Consider the following 17,123-nt stretch of genomic DNA (forward strand, 5'->3'; position numbering starts at 1 on the left):
CAAGCTTGATGTTAGCATCGATGACACCCATGCTGCAAAAGCAGCATGAGAATATGGATTCTTCTTCCATAATTCAACACTCAAGGAGCTTACGAAACAAATGCTCGACATGAGAGGTACAGGTGTGAAAGCACTGTTTGGGAGTCGTTTGACTGAGGGTGCCCAAGTTCGCTCATGTGTCAAGTGATCGAGCACATAGAGAGGCTTGAGACTTGGGATATGGCTTGGATGCCAGAATTACAAATGGATTTAGTTCTGCAATCCTTGCCTGACTCTTATGCTCGTTCATAATGAATTTCAATAGAACCGATGGAGAAAACCCTGTCAGAACTGAACATACTGAGGACTGCAGAGCCAGGATTGAAAAAAGTTAAGCCTGTTTACGGGTTACTGCCAGTAAAGCAAAGGGTAACGGCAAGGGTAAGGCTAGGCCAAACCAAGCCCAAGTAAAGGATAAGGTTGCTCTTGGTCCTGAGAGGGGCATAGGAAAGGGCAAGGTAGTCTGCTTCTTTTATGGCAAGCTAGCCATTGGGGAAACACTGTAAGACTTTCCTCGCAAGCAAGAAGAAGTCAGAGGCTACGACTTCAGGTACTTCATGATGAGATTAACTTCTCTCCCTCAACATCTTGGTCATGGACACAAGATGGGTACTCACATTTGTATGAGTGTGTAGGGGACTAAGGGAGAGTAGAGTACTCGCCAAGGAGAGGTGGACATACGAGTTTGGAAAGGAGCACATGTGGCTGCATTAGCTATAGGGACTTATTTATATCTTTGCCTACGAGTTATTGTTGGAACTACATAACTGTTATCACATACTCTATTTCTAGAAATATTATTTCAGTATCCGTTTTGGATAATATGGGGTATCATTTGAGATATCTAATGGACTGTTGCCCTTTAGTTTGATAGTATCTATTTGAAATGCAAGGTTATATAATGGATATAGTGTCTTGATTGAAACAATAAAGATATTCTCAATATTGAAACCAAGAAAGCTAAACATAGCGATCCAAACCAACATATCTCTGGCATTGTAGATTGTGTCATGTTTAATAAGACTCACATGCAAAACTTCAAAGGATAGAGGTTTGGCACCTTTTGACTTCCAGTCATTGAGGTATGCGAGATCATGCCTTTTAGGCAAGATGACCAGTCTCCTTCACAGGACAAAGTGAAAGGGCTACTGAACTGTTAGGCATCATCTATAGTGATGTATGTGGTCCACTAATAGTTGAAGCCAGAGGTGGATATTCATACTTCATCACATTTACTGATGATTTCAGTAGATATGGTTTGTTCTACCTTATGAGACATAAATCTGAAGCCTTGATAAATTAAGGAATTCAGGAATGAAGTACAGAATATGTTGGAAAAATATTAAAGCTCTTCGGTTGGATCGAGGAGGTGAATACTTAAGCTCGGGGTTTTTCTGAGTACCTGAAGGAATGTGGGATAGTATCACAACTCAACCTCCTTATACACCCTAACAACAATGGAGTGTCAAAAAGGAGGAATCGGACCCCTACTTGAAATGGTTAGTCCATGTGAGTTTAGGATTTACCTGCATCGTTTGGGGTTATCCCTAGAGGACTACGATCACGTTTTGAACCGTGGCCGTCAAAGTCGTGTAGGAATATACGAGCTACAATATGAGCTATGGAGTGGGCGAAAGCCAACTTGTTATCTAAGGATTTGGGGTGCGACGCTTATGTTAAGAATTGACTTCGAACAAAGTGGGCCCAAAATCCTGTAAATGTTAATTTGTGGGGTATCCAAAGGAGGACCAAAGGAGTATTGTCTACCAACCCAGAAAGAGCGCAAAATCTTTGGTTGCTCGATTGGTGGTCTTCCTAGAAAGGAATATTTTCTAAGAATTACTAGTGGGAGAAAAGTAGAACGCGATGAAGTCTAGAACCACAAGATATCTAGACGAAGGAGGATGATGTGCACATAGGGAAGGTTTTTGAGCTCATGACGGGAGGTTACTCCACAGGTGGTTCAAAGTGAACGACCTCAGGTAGCACAGGAGATGCAGTAGATCTGGGAGAGTACGCCAATGAGCCACGAGAGTACGGTTATCGTCGTGAATCAAAATGGTGGACAGAGCCAATCAATTATTGTAGAATTGACTCTTTATAATAATGTTCATTGATCAATAAAAGGCATTTTATACTATATCGCGTAAATCATCATTGTATGTATTGATATATGTCCTTAGAATGGTAGAACCATGATGAGGGTATCAAGTGTTTCAAATCTTGATAGTGAGAACCCTATAAGCACATATGGTGGTCATTCTAGAAACATTCGTAGCCCCGGTATTATTCTGAAGTAAGGGCACAGATAATACGGTAAGGCTATCATAGTGTTGAACGACCCTGTCAAAAGGTAGTGACTAATCTCACTTGTCAAGGTTGTTTGGTGACAACCTGGTGCAACACGTGGGTGCTTGTTGTAGGCAAGCTCATTGGAATGACCCACCAGAGGATTCCATATGGATGGTAACCCTAGTGTCTATGGAACAAATCCTCTAACGAATGGTGGTACATGTGATCCTTAGACTTGAGATCACCGGAGTGCCTTGTGCACCGATTAGTGTAGTTTGACACTTGCCTAACACAGTTCTATTCATATCTTTCAATACGGTGGTGATTGGCTACATCAAGGAGTGTATCAAGACTATGGTGGATAGACAGAGGATTCATCACTCCTGGGTACGAGAGAATTTATCTCACGGCGCTATTCAGTAAATGACAATGACACTAAAACTGTGGCCACAGTGGGATTGAGTTGTTGCTCTATCCAGTTTATAATACAGGTCATTGGTCCAATAACTGAATACACAATATCGAGAGTAACCGAAGGTTGACACTATTTCTATGCCTCGGTCTCATCGAGATAACAGATGATGAAAGGATCGAATTGTACGATAACCATATCGTTGACAGGTAGCTACTTTGCTAAATCCGAATGTATTGGGTGGCTATGATGCCTTACTAGGGGCCAATCTTGGTCTGTGTTTGGTGAGACGATTAATTGGTGTTAATCGCGATAATACACACTGCTGGTAAGATGAGAAGCCTATGGGTCAGAAGATAATTTAAGAGCTAGGAAGTTAGAAGGGCGTTTTCATCTTTTTAGGCAAAAGGGTATTTTGGTAATTTCACAGTGCAATTAAATTTGTTGAGGTCGTAGCCTTTATTTAATTTGTTAGAAAAATTAAATAAGTGAGATTACGTTTAAATATGTGTTCGTATATATTTAAATAAATTATCATTAATGTTAAATGTTAATATATATATTAAATATATATTAATTGATTTTAATTGAGATAATGATAAACAAAATTAAAATATCTAAATGGGAGTGTTTGGAAACAATGGGTGTTTGGGTTGGAGCCCAAGCCTATTCCATAAGGGAATAGGGCAATTAAAATTACACTATCGAAGCAAAAGTTTAATTGAGAGAGAAAATGATTCATTCATTTCATTTTTCAAAGAAAAGAAAAAGCTATAGCTCCCAAAACACCCTCTCACGCCAGATTTAGGTTTCGGTTTTAAATCAAATACTCTTCATTTCTTCTTTGTTCTTAAGGCTAAAGAGGATCTAGCAAATCCCTCTTTAATTCCTTGCGATTATCTTCGTGTGGACTATATCGGTTCGATCCTACACTTGGGTCGGTAGCAAAATACGTTTAGAGACAAAGTTAGAGGAGCCTCCAAACGTGCGTATGATTTCTTAAACTCTAAACTAATTTTCTGCAGATTCTTATTTTGATATAAACTATAAATTTGTTCCCTGATCTTGGTTCTATGGAACGATCCGTGTTGTTATTGATTTTTGTTTTCCGCTGTGTCAATGGATCGTTTCTTAACATAAAGGTGGTTGATTCAAATCAGGGGCAGCAAACTCTTTCAAAGTTTGATTTCCAACCATGATGTCCTCCTCTTCTGAATCAGAGTTGCTAGCAAATCGGGAATCAAGAACCAAATTGTTTTCCTCAGAATTTCTCCGAGCTTCCTTCCTTAACCTGCGCAAAGTGCTTTCTATTTCTAGGTCGAATGTTAAATCACCAAGATGAGAGGACCTGGTCATAAAACCAAAAATCCCATAAAAGAAATAGAAAAAACAAATGACAAATAATGAAAACTGACTAGAAAATAATAATTTTTTTTTTTATTTTTTTATGACCAAAAACACAAAAATGGTCAAAAACCCCATCAAATGTTGTTTTTTGGCCTCGAGAGGGTGGGGCTAGTGAATCCTAAAGTCCTGTGCAGAATTTCGTTTTCTTCAAAACAAGTACTAGCACCGCTCCTAATTCCACCAAAAATCCTGCCGTGAACAGTACTACCAAATTTTTTTTTCTGAAAAATAAAAAATAACAAGAACGAAATAAGAATCACAAGAAGCACAAAAAAAAAAAAAATCAACTAGAATCACTCCTCGGCAACAGCGCCAAAATCTGGTGTGCTGTCACAGGCAACCAAAATCTAATAATTTAATTCCGATCGTTCCCACGGAGAATGTCTAGCCTAGTTTATGCTATGTGAACAAGGATACAATTAAGGGACAATTCAAATTAAATTATCAAAATCAATCAAAAGAACAAACCTTGGTCTAAGTCCACCATCGGAATTCTACAACTGATCATCGATGCAAGTATATTTCAATTCATACTTTGAATAGTCACCGTTGGAACTATTTTCCTATCTCTCCTTAGTTGCAGTTAATTAGGAAATAAGCGATCTAATTAATCTTACTACTAAACAACCCAAGACAAGCGCTAAAGGTTTAATCTAGTGGCAACCTTAAGAGATCGATGAAGCTGAACAACACAAACACAAGCGGTTGTATTTAATTTAGTTGAATGTTCTTCTTAAGATTTAATAATTCCAGACGTAGCAAATTCTTAACTCTTAGTTACTCACAAATTAGAGGGATCAAACAATTACGGATTTGATATCTAATTTAGCGATAGATTGCAACAAATAATAAACTAGTAGGCCTCCTAGTAATTAAATGAGACAATCATGAAAATAGGCATAGAAGAACATGCAATACTCAAAGCATATATTGAACACTAAAAACAGATTAGATCTCACAGTTTTATTAATTTAGAGGCCTCCGTTTCCTTCGACCAAGTTATGAAAATTTAGCTGCTCATGGCCATCATGAAAACTCAAAAGAGAAGAAGAAGAAGAAGAGGGGAAGGAGAGCCGTGTGTGTTCTCTCCCAATCTGATCTCTCTCCCCTCTTAAAAATATCCAATTCAAGTCTTTGAATTCTACTCAATCTCCTAAAAATATTCTAAGTTTTATCCTAAAATAACATTTATCCAAATCTGATTAAATAAAAATAAAATAAAGTCGTAATATAACTAGGAAAGTGGTGTTTCCAGCTGTAACTTTCATGCACCAGATCTTTAAAACTTCCAATAGTAAACTGCATATTGGAATTGCATGATAAGGCAGAATGTTCCAGAACGTTAGCAGTGCAGGTGCATCAACTTGAAGCCCAATTACAACCTTTATTCAGCGAGTATCTCTCCAAACTCAAAACATAAAAGTTTTAGATTTCTTTCTTGGTGTTCCATAGCATTTTGAATCATCTCAATCGGAGCTCAGATGAGAGAGTTATTCCCAGATTATTAAGCAATGTTGAAACTGTCCAAAATCACCTAATTAGTTTCGTTTTGCATTTAATGCCTCCATTTGCATCCTAAATCAAAATAAAATATTAATGAGTACATTTAGGAACCAAATAAGTATAAAAGAATAGACATTAAGGGGGGGAAAATATGACATTTTTCATTCTCATCAGATATATCGACCACAAGGATGCAGATTATGTTCTGCGAGAGATCCATAAGGGAATTTGCAGGAACCATGTAGGAGGCAAATCTTTAAAAAAGTGCTTCGTCAAGGTTATTACTAGCCAACGGTTTTCGACGATGAAGCAGATTATATGGGCAGATGCAATAGATGCCAGAGGTTCGCAGATACTCCATGAGCTCTGCCCCAAGAGTTAACTACGCTGACAAGCCCTTGGCCATTCGTAATCTGGGGGATCGACCTGATCGGTCCTTTACCTCAAGGAAAGGGGGCATTAAGATCGCAGTAGTTGCTATGGACTACTTTACCAAATGGGCAGAAGCCAAACCTTTAGCCACCATCACGTCAAACAAGCTAAAGGATTTCATCTACAAAAACATCATTTGTAGGTTTGGAATCCCTACACCATAATTACCAACAACAGGAAACAGTTTGACAGTGAGGACTTCAGATCTTTCTATGAATAGCTCAGTATCAAGAAGAGCTTTGCTGCTGTTTATCGGCCTCAAGCCAATGGTCAAGTAGAGGCTGTAAACAAGGTCATCAAATGCACCATAAAAAAGAAGCTCGACGCCTTGAAGGGAAGATGGGCCGAAGAATTGCCCGAGGCCTTGTGGTCCTACAGAACGACAACAAGGAGCTTGACAGGTGAAACCCCATTCTCTCTGCCATATGGGTGTAAAGCAATGGCCCTGGTTAAAGTGCGGATCAGTTCATTCTGAAAGGAAGTTTTCGATGAAAAAGTAAATGGAGACCTTTGCCGCCTAAGGTTAGGCCTAACCGTAGAGCATTTGGCCAAGTCTTAGTTAAAGCTTGCCTCATGTCAGCATGAGCCAGATGATACTTTAACACCAAAGTAAAAAACAAAGACTTTTAAGTGGGCGATCTAATTCTCAGAAAGGTCATCCAGGGTATCCAAAACCTGAACTTGGGAGTGCTTAGGCCTAATGGGAAAGTCCTTTCAGGATCACCGAAGAGCTCGCGCTAGGAACCTTTTACTTGGAATGCCTTAACGGCAAAGCAATATTGTGAGCTTGGAACGCCAAGCATTTGCGACTATACTACCAATGAGCAGCTCAGGTTCCACCTATGTCTTTCTTTTTATCATTCATTGTAAGGCTGTTCACGACCAAAATGCTTTATCAATGAAAGAGGTATTATTCAAAATCTTTCTTTATTCATCATTTTCATTTTTACTCATTTAACACTTATTATTCATCGCTTCAAAAATCGCGACCTCGCGATAGTATAAGAACTCGGAGTCAGAAGTCCGGAAAAAGGGAGCTTATCTTAATAAGCCACGCCAAAATCTGACTCTATAAGGGTGAAATATCCCAAATCAACGAAGTTAAACTTAAAAAAAAAAATTCAAGAAAAAACACGTTGAAGGAAATTGGCCTTAAGCCGACAACCAAAACTCGAAATGGACAAAGGATCTGAAGTCGGAGTTGTTTGTCGCATAAGATTTCCTTGCATATATTCAAAAAAGCTCTTCAATTAGGATGATTAAAATGACTCTGCAGGATTATAAAAAATTTGCTTGACGAGGATATACTAAAAATATATTCTTTTCATTGATGAGTTCGATTACAAAGTAACAAATACATATATATATATATATATAATGATCTTTTAGGTAGCTGGAGGAGCAGGGGCATCGTCCTCAATTGGTCCAGGGTGCTCGTTACTGACTAGAAGAGACGGTTCCTCGACGGAAGGAATGGCAACGGTCTCTTCAAGGTTGGGAGCCCCGCTCGGGGGAAGTGTAGCTAGGGGAGCTGTATCCTTGACTTCTTGCTTAAGCCCGATCTTCTTTTCACCTTTCTCAACCTCTTCCTGGCCTCCACTATCATCCTCGTAGTCATCCGAGTACACATAGGCCATTCCTTAAGCCTCGGTCTTTATCCTATTAACCTCTCTCTGATAAGCTCATGGAAGGAAAGAGAAATTGATTGAAGGGTGGGCTTCCCACAACTTTTGTACAAGAAAGACCGATGTCTGCCAAGCTCGAGTAGTGATAGCCTTGTTCAACTCCTCAATTTGAAGCCTGAGTTGCCCGACCTTAGCTTTGGCTTTCAATCAACCTTTCACCTCTTGAGCGAGGTCTGATTGAACTTGGCCTTCCAATCCAAGGCAGCTCTTTGGGCCAAGGAAAGCTCAGAGTTTAGCTTGTTATTGGTACCTTGCTGCTATGCTAGACTCTTTGTAGTCTCGGTTGCTTTGGCTTCAGCCTTAGCTCGCATAGCCTCGCCCACTTTAAGCTTGTCAAGGAACTCCCTTTCCTTGACCCGAAGGCCACCATTTCCTCCCTAAGCCGTTTGAGCTCAGCTTGCTTTGCTTCTTTTGCCTTCTCCGTGACCTGGGCACTAATTAAGGCATCCTCCTTCACCGTCCCTACCTATTGCCATCCTTTGTGAGTGGCTTCCAATATAGGATAGCACTTGTCATAGAGGAGCCTGCTTGCCATGGCAACCTAAATAATAGAGTGAAAGTTAGTAAGAAATACTGATAACGTGCATAAAATAGCAAAAAAGGCAAACTACTAATACCTTTGTCATATAGCTGCACATCTAGGCCAACGTCTCGGTAGGAGATGAATCCCTAATGCCCGTGAATGTTCATAGGGTGACGCCATCCTTGGCTGCCGAGGCCCTAACGCTGATATGGTCGGGGAGTTGGTCGATCAACGCATCAACCACAACTTGAGCTACTTCATCCATTTTCTTGCCTCCCGACCGAGACGAGCTAGACTTACTCTCCCTAGTGGTGCCAACCTCGCCCGTAGGAGCAAACTTCTTCTTGACCAAATCCTTGGCCATAGTTTTCTTTTGGCCGCCAGCTTGCACGACAGCCTCTTTGCCCGAGCCAAACTGCTGCTCAGCCACTTTGTGTTTTCTCTAGCCCCCTTAGGGGTCGATCAATTTTTTCTTGCCTGAGTCGTCATACTGCTCGGATGCCTTCTGTTTCCCCGAGCCCCCAATTAGCATGGGTGCTTTCTTTGTCGGTCCCTTTTGGGGCTTGGAGATACCTTTTCTGCCAACTGCCTTCGAGGCAGTCACGAGCTTCTTCACACTTGGGCTTTCCCCAAGTTCGCCTTTGCTACGCTTTGTGTCAACAATGTCAGTGGTTTGTTTCATCACCAAAGTAGTCAACACTTGCTTGGCAGCTGCGGAAGCCACCGCTTTCTTCTTGAGGCCCTTTGGTATTCTCTGCCTACATTTCTGCAAAAAAGGGAAGCAAACAGTGAGCGACCTATCTATGCAGGGCAAATAAGCACGAGCAAGAGATAACTTATCTTTCTCTAGAATGGTAAGAAACTTAGCGTTGTCCTCACAGAAGTTGTACGCCTTCAAATAAGGAAGCAAAATGATCTCATGAACATTGCGTTGTCTGTCAGGAAGGTCGCTGATGAGAATGCAAAATGTCATATTTACCGCCCTTAATGTCTAGTCTTTTATACTTATTTGTTGCCTAAATGTACTCATTATTATTCTATTTTGATTTAGGATGCAAATGGAGGCGTTAAATGCAAAACGAAACTAATTAGGTGAATTCGATCAGTTTCAACATTGCTTTGTAATCTGAGTATAACTCTCTCATCCGAGCTCTGATTGAGATGATTCAAAATGATATAGAACCCTAAGAAAGATATCTACAACTTTAATGTTTTGAGTTTGGAGAGATACTCACTTCATCAAGGTTTTAATCGGGCTTGAAGTTGACGCATCTGCACTACTGATGTTCTGGAACATTCCGCTTTGTCATGCAAGTCAAATAGGCAGTTTATTATTGGAAGTTTTGAAGACCTGGTGCATGCAAGTTACAGCTTGAAACACCACTTTCCTATTTTATATTAGGACTTTATTTTAGTTTCAATTAATCAGATTAGGATAAATGTTATTTTAGGATATTAGAATATTTTTAGGAGATTTAGTAAATTAAAAAGATTTGAATTGGATATTTTAAAGGGGGGAGAGAGATCAGATTGGAGGAGATTACACACGCCTCTCTTTCCTCTCTTCTGTAATTTTCTCTTTTGAGTTTTGATTATGGCCATGAGTGGCTAAAACTTTTATAACTTGGTCGAAGGAAACAGAGGCCTTGGAATCAATAAAACTGTGAGATCTAATCTGTTTTTTTTTTTTTTTTAGTGTTCAATATATGTTTTGAGTATTGGATGTTCTTCTATGCCTATTTTCATGATTGTTTCATTTAATTACTAGGAGGCCTACTAGTTTATTATTTGTTGCAATCTACTACTAAGTTAGATATCAAATCCGTAATTGTTTGATCCCTCTAACTTGTGAGTAATTAAGGTTTAAGAATTTGCTGTGTCAGGAATTATTAAATCTTAAGAAGAACATTCAACTAACTTAAATACAACCGCTTGTGTTTGTGTTGTTCAGCTTCATCGGTTTCTCTAGCCTTTAAGGCTGCTACTAGATTAAACCTTTAACGCTTGTCTAGGGTTGTTTAGTAGTAAGATTAATTAGATCGCTTGTTTCCTAATTAACTACAACTAAGGAGAGATAGGAAAATAGTTCCAACGGTGAATACTCAAAGTAACAGTTGAGATATACTTGCATTGATGATCAATTGTAAAATTTCGATGGTGGATGTTGACTTAGACCAAGGTTTGTTATTTTGATTGATTTCGATAATTTAACTTGAATTGTTTTTCCTGAAAGTGTTTCCGTTTTACTCAAACCCACACCCCCCCTCCAGCCTTGTTAACGTAACATAAAACTTGGCTAGACACTCTCCATGGGAACAATCCTTACTCACACTACTACATGTGTTTTTAGGTTTTAATTTTGTTTGTCTGCGATAGTACACCAGTCGCTGAAACACTGGAGCCTCTACAAGCTTGCAGTAGGGAGATAGTTTTGTTCGACGTTAACTGCAAAGCAAAACAACTCAGTTAGCTTATACATAAAGTTTGAAAGCAATCCTTGCACGCACGAGGAGTCGAGGTCTTACTCACTTTCGAAGCGAAAACGCTGGTCTCCCGGGCTTTATAGAAGAAAAATTGGGAGTCCCAATGTGGGACCTTCTTTGGGACGTCAACCAACCCGTTGAAACGTACCTTCCTCACCTTGGAAAGGTAGTACGTATGGTCTTGCACTTTTTTGAGCCTATATAGATGGATGAGCTCCTCAACGAATGGCTTGTCTAATTTGACTATCATTTATGCTATATACAGACCTATGATTATGACGTATGAGTTCGCAGATAGTTGAAAAGGAATGATGTCAAACCGTCTCAAAACGCTATCAATAAAATGATGAGGGGGAATAGATTCCCAGCATCTTAAGAGGGTCTTAGAGATCACCACCCATCCGAGTAGCGGATTCTTCCGAGAAAAATCCCTCGGAACCATCAAATTAAGTTACGGCGCATAAACCTCTCTTATGCATTTTAAGTCCTCGATGTTAATCGAAGATTGTGGTTCCCTCCACAGTCTATGAACTGGAGACCGCTTGGATTGGGCCAACTAAACTGAGGCATGATTGGACAATCCTATCGCATCGGGGTCCGAGCTCCGTGCGATGATTTCCTAAAAAACGTTAGGGATTATACCCCCAAGGACTGTCAAGCCCATGGGTGAGTAGAACATGCGATCAATCGTGTGACTGCTGAAAGAAGACATAATTATAGCTCACTTCTGGGAACCTGAAACGGAAGCAAACATGTGTTAGAGCTTGAAAAACTCGACGACCTATCCACACTTGCTTCCAGTTTAGGGACCCAAGATAGCTCGTGTCACAAGACGAGCGCACGTGACCTACATAAGGTTCTGGCAGCCACTGTGATAAACCTTCCTTAAACCCAAGGCCGCAGAAGACATGCTTAAAACCCTAGTAAAGTCTTAGAAGGCCCAATGTGGGCACAATAATGGCTACCCTTAGTCACGAAAATCAAGACAGCAACTAACAAGAAGGAAATAAGCCTTACCAGAATAAGAGAATGGGAAGAACTCATTGAAAAAGAAATCGTGACGATAATGAAGCGGTAACAGAATAAGCAAAATATGTTAAAAAGTTTTTGCAACTTGAGTAGGTTTCTGACGACTTCACTCACTTTTATAGTGGCTTGCATGGGAGACAAGAGGGTGGGGTTCGATCGTAGATGTCGATCTATAGTGAATCTTGAACCTCTATTTATCGAGCAATCCTAGCCCTTGGACGTGGCCACGTGTCAGACATCTGTAAGGGACGACAAATCGTCAGACTGTTGTGATCATAACTATCATCGCATGTCGCCTCAACTTCGCGCTGGATAGTTGTAGTCGCCCACGCACGATGAAACGTGACTGCCAAAGGCTGTCGTATTTAATGCAACATGACCACATGGAATTTACATAATTTTCCTAACCATTTGCATTCCAAGTTTGACAGGTGTCACGGAGGAGAGAAAGTCCAAGTGTGAAGTACATCGATCAATCATGGGTTCAACCCTCGAAGCTCGACCGAGCCTACATTTGATGGCCTACTGGCAACACCAAGCTTGATATTAAATCAAGCAATAGTCTCTGAAGCTCCAAACGAGCATCGAACACTAGAGGACAGATGTTGTGTGTGATTTTTCCATCAAGCTCGGGGAGTTGCGAGGTAACAGCTTGACCAAGAATCAGTCGACTCTATTGATTGTCCGACCCAACATAAGCTCATCGAGATATAGCTCGACTCAGCACAAGCTAGTCGCGAACAATCCGAATGACCATTCAATCAATTTCTAGATAACTTCAGATCCCAGATATCTCAGGAAGGATTAGATTGACAACAATCCTTGCACAATCATAGTGCCCAATCGCAAGAATATTGGAGTTGCATTTCAATTTAATTGTAATCTCTTTAATTTTGCTATTTCATTTATACAAAATTTGTACATAAACCCTTCAAACGATGAGGAAAGGGTTAAAAAATACTCCTAGAATTACTACTATAAGCACACACAACAAATACAAAGAACAGTGGATGTAGGCTTAAGAGTTCATCTCGCCAAACCAGTTTAAAATCCTTTTTTGCCATTTACATTACTGCATTCATTATTCATCCATTGTTGGTTATCCCTAATCATGCACACATTAGTTCCGATCCCGCCAAGGTCGATCGGATCACTCTAGTTGGTGCAGATTTCTATATCAACAGTTGTAAATCAATACTATCTTCTAGTTGTACATTCATAACATTTACAGATAAAAAAAACCTTGGATTTGAAATATAAATGCTCAAGTTTTTAAAGAAGAAATTAAAAATACATACCCACAATTTTACATGTCTGGTAAAATATAGAAGAACAAGTCGTTTTCATTTAAAATTTATTTATTTATTTATTTTTTGTCATCCTTGTTCAGCTTTTCAACGGAGTAGTTACGATATGTTCTATAATAAAAAGATTAATTGATTGCTGCCTTTTATATATATTGTTATTTTCTATCCCTTGTTTCTGGAGTGTAATGTTATTTTGGTTTCTTCGCGCGGAAAGAAAGACCTTGACTTTTCAAATAGAGAGGTGCGCGCAGTCACATCGACTTGACTTCCTTCCGATTCAAAATAAGGAAACCATGTGTCAATTTCATATTAATAATAGGATGATATGCTAATTGGTATTTTGAGATGAAATTTGGTAAAATTACTTTAGACAAAAGGGCATTATTTTTTCTTTTTAGGTATATGAGGTATTCAAACTCATATTTGAGTCTGTCTAATTTTTAAAGTCACAGAACACCTTATAAGTCCAATGGATTAAGGTTATTGCACAAATGTGGTAGATATCTCTCCTACAACTCAAACACAAGACCCTCCAGGTATAGCTAACCTCAGTGGCTAAAGAGTTTGCCATTCGACCACAAGAGGAGAGGTAAAAGATTATTTTGCTTTTTGCATTCATCAATCTTGCACATCAATTGTACAACAATAACTTTTGAAATGATATCTAAGTGGTATAATTTTAATAATTTGACTTATAAATATTAAATAACGTAACCCCAAGGGGTTGGCTTAGCGGTCAAGAAAGTTTGCTCACTTCCTTGAGTTCTTGGATTCAAACCTTGGGGCCATCTACCATAATAATATTGTGGCTTACATGGTCCTTTGGGCTTATAGGGTGTTCAACGAATCTAAGGATTAGTTGACGTGCACGTAAGTTGGCCCGGACACCCCAGTTACCAGAAAAAAAGATTAAATAACTTGATATGTATACTGTCTGCATGGTAAATTCTGTTAAGGTTTAAATTAAAGTTTCAAAATCTGAATTAGCTTACATGTTTGATCCTAAATAAGTAAATATTTTTAGAGATTAAATATTAGCAATCCTCGGTATTTGAGTACTTAAATTGTATTATATAAATGGTAAAGGTTAAGAAGCAACATGTCAACACAGCCAATATTAGAACTAATGTAGCGTTCGTTTCAATATGTTTGGTTAGATTGGTCAATATAAATAGTTAATATGTTTAGTTAGGAAGAAATAAATATTATCAAAGGGGTTTTTACTGAATTCCCTTCCTAGTAAATATTATTATTATTATTTAGAATATTTTTTTAACCCCCTATATTTGAGAATTTAGCTAAAACACCCCAACAACAGAAGTTTAAAATTTAACAAAATACACCTAGCCACCCAAGATGATTGTCGGCCGCTAGCCACCACTACCGATCGCTGCTGACAGTATCTGGAATGGTGCACGGCTGACCGGATCTGGTTGGCCATGCGCCAATCTAGTCGTTTCCAATTGACTGAAGGCTAGAAGGAAACTGCCAAATGACCATGGATCTTACTGCAAAGCCAGATCAATTCTGGCCATTAACAGCTAGACTTGTGGCAGTTAACAACCGTGGATCTGATAAAAAATGAACAGATCTATTATGGTTGTTAATAGTGTAATAGCCGCTTTCTACTCAAATACTCATAAAACATATACATAAGAAAATACATATAAAATAGTATAAAAAGTTGGGCCCAAATTTTTCTTTCATTAAACATATACATTCTTTATACAAAATTCGTATCATGTACAAAACTATCAAAAACAAGGTGGACAGTGTAGCCGCTTCCCCTCGCGTGCCGACGTCCATCCGACCGTGTCCTCACCTAGATCCTGCAAAACATAGGAAACAACGGGGTGAGCACTAAAACAATGCTCAGTAAGTAAATCCCCTACTCATCTAACCCCGTAACTCTCTCTAATTCTTTCCTTACAATTCTCATTTACTCTTTCTCTTATACTTCTCTCTGTTTTCTCTTTCTTATAACTTTTTTCTACTAACTCTCTTTAGTAAGTCACGGCCTCATCTTACCGGAGGCACGGCCGGGTCTCGCTCCCGCTCTCCGTGACTTCTACTCATTCTAGCCGATCGGACTCGGTTATGCATGGATTCGGAACCCTTGGCCATGTGAGTGTATAATCTCTCTCTCGGGTACTCTCGGGTATAGCCCTCATCCGCATGCACCCTCACGAGCTACACCACTTCTCTCTCCCATCCTCATGCCACTCTCTCAATGCGGCGTACATGCGGGAATACTCTACCTATTACTCACGGGTTCCCCATCGCACAATCTATTCTATTCTTTTTTTCTCTCTTTTCTCTTAATGAAGCTCACACTCAAAGTTCTCTACTCTTTCTCTACTCTCTTTCTCTAATGCAATTAATGCATATAGATGACTCATGCTCATTAATGCACTCATGAAATGCAATTATGCCATGTAGCAATAATTAAGGTTCTCTACTCTTACTCATGCCTTACTCAAGCATTTCATCATACAACTCATGTGCATATAAAACTCTACCTGATCTATAACTCTTCTCCCCTATTTAATCATCCCAAAATGGGAGAAGCTCCCTCATACTCTCTAAGTTCCTGTCAAAGAAAGACACTTCCAAAGAATTTGGCTCAAAACTCTCTCCAACTTCCATCAAACTCAACTCAAGCTCAACTCAACATCATAAAATCTCAACTCTTCTCATAACTCAAGTATATACAACAATAAATAGAAATAATCATCCATCTTATCATAATTTCTCAATAAACATAAGATATACACATACATACATAAATCTCTACTCAAAAGAGTTCTTAAATCTCTACTTGGGTTGGATTTACTTACCTTGCGGGTAAATAACTTCTCTAGCACTTTTCCTTCCCCTTGTTGTCTTGTCTTGTCTCTACAACTTTAAAGAACAATAACAACGTAAGAGTTCAACAAATCATAAAAAAATTCTCATCTAAAGCAAGAATCCTTACCTTAGGATGCTTTAGATGAAATCTCTACTAACAACTACCCAAAAGCTCCCTAAAATTCCTTAGAAATCTTGGAAGATTGAATGAAGGATGACAAGAAAATAAAGAGTGAGAATGGCGGTGGAAATGGATGGAATGAGGGTTTACTACATTTAATCTCTTATTTAGCTCATATTATAACAACTCTTTCCCATTTTGCCCTTGTTCTTCCTCGAAAATTTCATCTTTGTCCTTTGATTCATTACAAACACACCCCCAACTCCAACACATCTCTACTAAATTTCCTTACATTTTACTCCCCACTTTTCCTGCTAATTAGGGGTAGAATAGTCATTTCACCCCTACGGAGAATTCTCTAGAACTCTCAAGAAACTTTTCTGCTGTCCCGTCGCCGCGGCGAAGAAAGTTCCGTCGCCCTGGCGAAAAATTACAGAACCGACATCGCAACACAGAGCTAACGTCACCGCAGCGAAGACTGTTCTTCGCCCCGGCGAAGACTGTAATACCAAGATTCCTCAAATCTCAACCAATTTCAAGGCAAACACTCAATCAACTCAACATACCATTTCAACCAAAGACCAACCAACCAAGAAATAACAACATACAAACTTAATTGAAGCTGGATCAATGAACATTTAAGTAATACAACAAATTTTAACTACGTACCTCAAGTGGAGCGTTACAATTCTCCCCCCTTAAAAGAATTTTGTCCCCAAAATTGACACAAATAACTCTGGAAAGCGATTTTGCATGTCTCGTTCTACCTCTCATGTCGCTTCTTCTACCTTGTGATTCCTCCAAATGACCTTCACTAGCGGAATACCCCCTATATTACCTATAATATCACTATTAGTATTAGTTAATTATTGCAATTTTTTATTACTTAACACCCAAACGTGATAATTACCAGATTAAAAGATAGATTATCGGCATTATCTTTTATGACTTCGAACCAAACAGTCACCGAGAGATTTTTGTTTTCAAAATGATGCTGTTTGAATTCCTTTGCACAGCTTTAAAATTCTAGGTACGTTGAACTT

This window comes from Pistacia vera, unplaced genomic scaffold, assembly GCF_008641045.1.
Source record: "Pistacia vera cultivar Batoury unplaced genomic scaffold, PisVer_v2 Contig873, whole genome shotgun sequence".
NCBI classification, from domain to species: Eukaryota; Viridiplantae; Streptophyta; class Magnoliopsida; order Sapindales; family Anacardiaceae; genus Pistacia; species Pistacia vera.